This window comes from Drosophila gunungcola, chromosome 3R (genome assembly GCF_025200985.1).
Source record: "Drosophila gunungcola strain Sukarami chromosome 3R, Dgunungcola_SK_2, whole genome shotgun sequence".
In the NCBI taxonomy this organism is placed as follows: Eukaryota; Metazoa; Arthropoda; class Insecta; order Diptera; family Drosophilidae; genus Drosophila; species Drosophila gunungcola.
The window spans coordinates 534,136-541,745 of NC_069139.1; positions in this window are offsets into that span (position 1 = coordinate 534,136).

Consider the following 7,610-nt stretch of genomic DNA (forward strand, 5'->3'; position numbering starts at 1 on the left):
GCTGATTAAGTTGCTGCTGCTGCATTAAGCCAAGAAAATGTGCCAAAAAGCAAACAAAGGCTGGCCACGTAATTCGTTCAAAAAGCCAAGCCGAAACTCCAATGCACTATTATTACTATATTTGCGGCAATAATAAAATCATCATCACCACTGAATTAGATTCTTGATGATTTTTATGAATAATAAACGCCTATGGTCATGGCAAAGCATTTTATGGATTATAATTAACACCAAAGTTGCGGTGAACAGTGTTTTCTTCAGTTTCTTAAGTTAGAGTTTGTTTTATTAGTTTTAGTCCCATGATTTTTTGTTAATATCCTTATGACATCATTATTTATCATTAGTATGAACATCCAGAAGAGTAGTAAACTTATCCCTGGCTTATTTGTTCTTGGTTACTTATTATATTTTCCTAGCTCTTTATTAGTTTAGTATACCCCACGGGCAAATTTGAGGCCCAAAACAGAACAAGAGCTAACGTTATCCTATTGTAACTGCACGGTTGTTAACAAGAGGCAGCCGAGTCGAAAAGGCAAAAAAACCAAACGAAACGATCCAAGTACAACTACACAGCCAAATTGGGCGTAATATTATGCCCAGGCTGGGTGAAATATTAGCTGAGAAAATTTTATTTCAGCTTTGTTTGTCCCAGGGCTCGAACATTTTTCCATAAACTGGGCCTGTTCCTTCGCTTTGGGCCTGCGATTTGTTAGCGATCGTATTAAAGCATTTATTTGCTTATTTTATGCGATCATGTTGGCCGACTTCGTAACGTTAAAATGCCACGTCGCCTCAGGTGCAGTTCATCATGACTAAAAAGCAAACAGCAAAAATAGAGATATGCTCGTTAAATATGGAACAAATAGGTCCAATATTTGCCCGTTGGTGCTAATCAGGTCAACATATAATGCTTATACATTTCGGGGCGTGACGTGGTCCTGAACAAGTAAGCACAAAGCAAATCAATTTGTTGCTGCTCGGGGTTACTTACTTACCAATCCTTTTGGGAGGGGCTCTCAATTCCACAGAGATTTTGCTACCTGTGCAAAACATAAAGGTCGTAAACATTTGCGGCTCACTTAAAATGGGTTGCTCGCGGCTTTCGGCTACATTTTTGGGAACAGCACAACAAAAAACTATGAGTTCTATCTAAAGTGTTTATTTCCTGCAATTTTCAAAGCTATATTCTCGGTTTTTTGTGTGACACGTTATTTATTCTTCGCTGTCTCTTCTACTGGCTCGCGCTAAGAAAACAAAAAACAACCAAAGCAGCCAAAGCTCTTTTTTGGCGGCTTGGTTCAAAGATGCTTTGTGCTAAGTTAAGCAAACATCATGTGGATTGTTATCATTTTGTCTTGATTAACAATTGTCTGTGAGGCCAAATATTTAAAGCATGAAATCGTTTTGCCATACGTACTATTTTCTTTACTCCAAATTGGAAACAAACGCGAACCGGCCACAATGCGAACTTTTAGCGCAAGTTCGAACAAAAGGGTTCGGTTGGTGATCGAGATCGAGATCTCTTAGGCAAAATCATAAATTGGTAACAGTGTGAGAATTTATTTATTAATTTTGGTCCAACGCCTTTTGCCGAAGCAGGTTCAACGCCCCTTTGAAGGCCTAAAATGAAAAGCTAAACGAATTAAAAACCCAAAACCTTTAAGGCCAGATAAAAAGCAGCGTTAATTAAAGCCGATTACCGTAATTTGTTTATGTCCGCCGGGACTTTAAAGAAGCGGGCCCTTTATGAATTACAAGAAATACTTGCCCTGCACTTCGAAGATGCGAAATTTGCCGAATTTCCACACAGAAATTTAATGTATCTCCTCGAAGTAAAATACGAGGAACGCTGATGGTGCTCTTGCCTTTGGGTTTCCAAGCCAAACGCAGACGTGACCCAAAAAAAGAAATTTTATCCAGATAAATGATGCAATTCTTAACTTTGGATTGGGCTGGACTGGGCTTTTTCTTAATTAACTACTTAACCTGAGGTTTAATAAAGTAGTTTTGGGCCTAGGGAAGTGAATGATTTATGTCAGGGAACTTCTTAGTTTCGGAATTCCTTTTATCTCAATTATATCGGGTAGGCTTTCTTAAGAAAGAAAGCAATTTTTGCGACAACCGCGAGAAATGAAAGATGCCAGATGTTCTAAGCTTGGTGAAAGTTGTTTTTGTCTTCACTGTTTTGTGTGCTCAATAGTGCGACAAATGGTCAAGTGTCATCTCCATCTTCCAGTGGACCATCTTCATTATTACAATCAACCCATCGTCATCTGCTCACGTTCTAAGTACAGATTGGCATGTGGCGTAGTGCTGCCTGCTGTCGGGCTTAACACAGAAATCATAATGGTAATGGCAATCATAATAGGAACAATATAAAGAAAATCCAAGAATGGTCATCAGAAAGTAAAAGACTTTAAATGCCACCGTTTGGATTTGCTTGTAATGACATTGACAGACGGACTTGCACTTGTCCAGCTTTTAATCTGGTTCGGTTCGGCTCGGTTGTTTCCATTTCGGTCTAGATATCTTTAAAGTTCCGAAGAAAAATGTTCTGTTCGGCCTCTGCTATTTTGCTTTTACCTTTTTTGGCTTACAAATCATTTAATAACTAAATAAATAAATAAATAGCTCCAGAATGGTATTTCTGTAGTCAGCCTCTCAGACATTCTTAATTAAGGTTTGTCTACTTAATCATAAAAAAGTTGATTGTCTAAACACTTGGTTTTTTAACTTCAGTAAGCTGTTATAAAATGGTACTACTTCTGTTATTAATTCTTTTTTTGTAAGTTGAACCAATTAAAATTCGCACACCTAAGACTTTTCGTCTGTAAAGTCTATTTAAATTTCCCTACTTTGGTTTGGGCCTCCGACTGCCTCTTCAGTGACGCTCGAAATTGGACCAAAAGGCTTCAAATGCCTCATTTTGTGGCTCTGTGTTGTCACGTTTCGAAAACAAGATTGGTATGGATTACGCCGCAGACATTTGAGTTTTCTTTGGAGCTGGCTGCCAACTGCTAACTGTCTTCGTTTGACTCTTTGATTCATTTACGCTAATTAGGTGACACAATTCTCACCTAATGTGCTCTGATAAGCGTACTGGAATGCTATGGAAAACCCCGAACGAAAGCAGCAAATTGCTGCCTGCCTGCCAACAGTTTGTGAATCTCATCGCTAAGCCCCGACTCAGACCCTTCTAGCCAACTAGCAAAAGCCATGGATAGTTGGCTGGCTGGCTGACTGGCTGCTCATTTAAATTTTACACACAGCTCCCTGGTTTTGGCTTGGCCATTTTTGGTGAGTATCTTCGCTGTGCCGAGTTGCCTGCTCCCGAAAACAATGGACACTCGTATATCATGATAATCATAAAAGCCAGGTCTCCGATGAGGTTGCTCCTTCTTCCAACCTCCATATATGTGTGGCCCAGGCAGTTTGCCATGGCTATGGCTATAGCAGCATGTAAAGCGCCGCACTCGACTTTGGTTACACGGGCTGGCCCGTCTGGCCATAATTTGTTATCATATTAAAGTGCAACATGGACAACAGTTTTGCCGAACGCGATATCCACCGATACTCTCCTAACTTGACCACACAGGCACTGTGGGCAGTACGGCTGGTTGCGAAATATTTACTTCACGAATCTCAAGGAGTCCTATTAAGCAAGTGCCTATATTGCAGAGAAAAATTTCTTTTGTTTCAGGTGCTCGGTAGGTGTCGTTAATCGGTACTTTAATACTTTAATGACTAGTACTTAATTTTATAGCACTGTGCGCTCGTGCGAAAATTCCATAAAGCTAGCTATAAACTAAATACTCTTTTATTGTTTTAGGCTTTTTAGTGTACCTTCAATTTTTTTTAGTTGGGCAGGAAGATTTATAATTCAAAGGAGTTTTTATTCTGATCTGTCTATACTAACGATGGGAAATTATCTTACCATCAGATGGCGACCGAAAATTCTAATGTACTTTTAAAAATTATATGATACTTGCTCCCCTCCATCCCATTGTACTAGGGATGGCGGAAGTTTTTGAATTGTATTCTATTTTGCAGTTATGAGTCTTTATGGCAGCATTTGTTTGGCTGACTGTCTAGCTGTAGACCCAGATATCGAAGGAAAGAAAGAAAGAAGCTCGTTAGTGCGCGGCGTTGAGACATAGGCACCTTGTATGGATTATTTGCAACTGCGATTGCGATTGCGCCCTTTCGCCAATTATTGTGCAATCAATATTGCATAATCGGACACCGTGCAACGCCCCAGTACAGTAGCCACATTTGTGGCAACTTAAGCTTACAGCTTACCTAACGGCAGTCACACTTGTGGCACATAAATCAAACGCCCAGCTCCAGTTAAATCCTAGATCTTGGCTGCGTGTTATGCAAATGTCAGAAGTTTGCTATGACTATGTCGTGTGTGGCTTGTGGGCATGGTTCGCCTCCCATTACATCACGTTTGCCAGGCAGCAGTCAAGGTCATTTTGTGCCTGGTTGCATGCCACAAATTTCAAATCTGGCTGCAAATCACTGCTGCGAAAGCCTACCGAATGCAAGGTGCCTCGCCCCAGCAGAAGTGTTAGCAACTCGTTGGCCACAAATCAAGAAACCAGAATGCAAAATCGAGAATCTCTGTACTGGCCAAGATTGAATGCTTCTCACCTCAAAGTGGAGCACAATACCCGCTATGGTGTTCAAATTGCCTGCACGTCTGCCTTGGCATTGCTCGGCAAAAAATTGATCACTTGTGATTAGCAGCGATTAAGATTAGAACAGCACCACCAGCAGCAGCAGCACGAGATATGGAAAAACGAAGATGAAAACATAACCCAGACTCAGGTCCAGCATACAACATTCAGCATCCACAGCCAGTGCATTTGGGACCCGCGGTGTTTTGTCAGTTATGTGCAAAGTGGCTAAAAGCCGCTAACATTTTTCAATTAAAAAGCGAGTAATATGGCTGTCAATGGTATATTCGAATGGAAAATACTTAGCATATCAATTTTTTAAGGTAAATTGCACGTAGAAAACAGTGCTAAAACAAATTTAAATTTATTTATAATAAATTATTTAAAACTAAAAATATTTACTTACCGCTCATACATATACTTAATTAAAAAAAAACATGCAGCTGAAAATTAAAACATATGTTGCTCATTTGAGACCATATGGAACAAGTTATTCAGTATATTTCTTAAAATTATTTTTACTCAGTTTAGCATAATAATTGCAAATTATTACTTAGCATAAAAATATCCTAGTAAATATTGCACATAGGAAATAGGGCAAAAACAGATTTAAATTTGTTTATTTAAATGGTATGGCTATAGAATTGGATTTGAACGGATTTTATTAAACATGTCTACATACCGCACATACTTATACTTAGTTCAAATAATTTTACAGCCGTAAATTTAAACATATGTTGCTTATTTAAGTAAAGTTTTCAGCCCTATTTACCATTTTTTTCTTCAAGTATTTACGGTAAATTGTTTAACATTTAAAACGCTTAGATCGTACATTATTATATGGGTCTATAACCCGAAATTCCAGTTGGGTCCGATCCACTTGCAGGGTATCAAATAATAAATACGCCTAACAAGTTAAGAGCCCGCAGCTCCTTTGGATTTGATTCTGGGATGTTGTTACCACCGTCATCTCCATCGCCACATACACATTCACATTCACAACCATGGCCTTGGCTATCAAGTGATCATCATAATCGGATTGCACCACGTCGTATATCGTTTCGATGTGATTTGGGGTCTCGGTGATTATTTTCTGATGTTCTGTTAGGCGGAGTTATTGTGAAAGATCTTCGCTGATTGTGAGATGAACTTGCCCGGCGATTGTATAAGAGAAGTTCACGTTAAATTTGCGTCAGGTAAATTATTAAAAAGCCATAACAAATACAAAAGAAAGCAAACCAAATAAATTGTAATTATGGCGCGTTGGGGCACGCGGCATTTGGCTAAAAGGTTTTTCGGATTTTTATTCGACTGCCGCTGCTGACATTATTTGCCTTAATTCGTGCACTTTCTTCTTGTCTTGGTCAAAAACAAAGGCATTAAAAACAATTAGCTCTGCTCTGTGTTTGTTTTTGTGTTTGTGGCAGTGTCGTTAAAGATTAAAGTCGAAAACGTTAAATTTTGTACGCGATGCGGCTCAAACTTGGGCTTATGCACACACGTTGATAGCTCAAAATATGGCTGGACATTACTTTTAGTGTTCAAAATGTGATCTTGTTATGTAAGGAAAACTCAAGTCTTTTCTTTCTGTTGTGCAACAATCTCACAAGTATCTGAACCACTTTAATTGTAGGATTAATTGCTTGCCCGGTGAAGACCGCAAATTGCCGAATGGCAATTGAATAGCTGCTTAATTTGGCTTAAATGCTTTGGATCATCGAGCTGATGTATTGCTGTCCATATCCATAATCCCATGAGAATTGCCCAGTCATGTTGGTGGTTTTTCAAATGATTCATATCGTGTTGCGTTTTAAAGTAGAATTCCGCGGGGTAAGCATATTAACACCTCGACAAAATGAAAAATATCTCACGGCTGGAGTGATGAAAATGTGTTACTTTATGGAAATATCATTACAGAACTCGACTTGACAGCCGCAATAGGTAAACATCATGCGGGTTCTGGAAAAAAATGTAAAAGAAGTTGGTACTTGAACTAGAAGCGAGAAAAAGTGAAAATACCGGAAACCCCATTCAAATAACAAGTACAATCGAAAAACAAAATGTGTCAGCTGTTTAAATCCAGCTCTTCGTCTGTCTGGACTTCTTGAAGTCTAAGTCTAAAGTCTTCATTATTTCAGGGGCCAAGGGCCATTCGTCAAGCGAGCTCAGACGTGAACGAATTGGCATCTCGAAACAGACGAAAAAAAGAAGAAGTGATATTATGCTAATGGCCAATTGTAATTTCGGGACCTTAAAGTTAAGTCGGCAGGCCAAACAATGAATCTTTTACAGCGTTTCGCTAATTTGAGGTGTGAATGAAAGTGAATGAAAGCGAGCGCGAGCGCATCCCGAAATAGATACTGATACTTATCCATCAACAAATCAACGAAATGCAGACTCTTCTTTGGAAGGGAAACGAGACGAGACCCATCTTAGAATAGCCAGTTTGGCAATTAAATCGCTTTTGTTTGGACTAATGGACCTCTGACTTTCGGTTCGGTTTGGTTTCGTGATGTGCTTCGATTTGATGAGCTGTGTTTCGATCTAAAACGCTCTTGTTTCGTGGCATGCAAATGATTTGTTTAACAACAGACATTTTGAAACCAGTGTTCAGCTACCGGACCCAAGCACCAGAGCCCAACAATTGGAATGATTAAGCTGATTTTTTGGCTCTGCGTGGGGGGTAGATGTGATGTGTGAAACTTATACACAATTATTTTCACATTTCTGAACCTTTGTTGGCCGGGGCAAAAATAAAAGTAGTGTAGAACTAAAGCAAAGTCCAGGACCATGAAATCGTGTTAAATTTTCAATTTGGCTTTCTATTCGCTGGTTCTTCTTTTGGCCAAAAAAGCAAAGACAAGTGCTTAAGTTTCTCTTTCTAGTGTTGGCAAAAGTAATTCTAATGGCCCGGGTCATAGACGGCTTTAG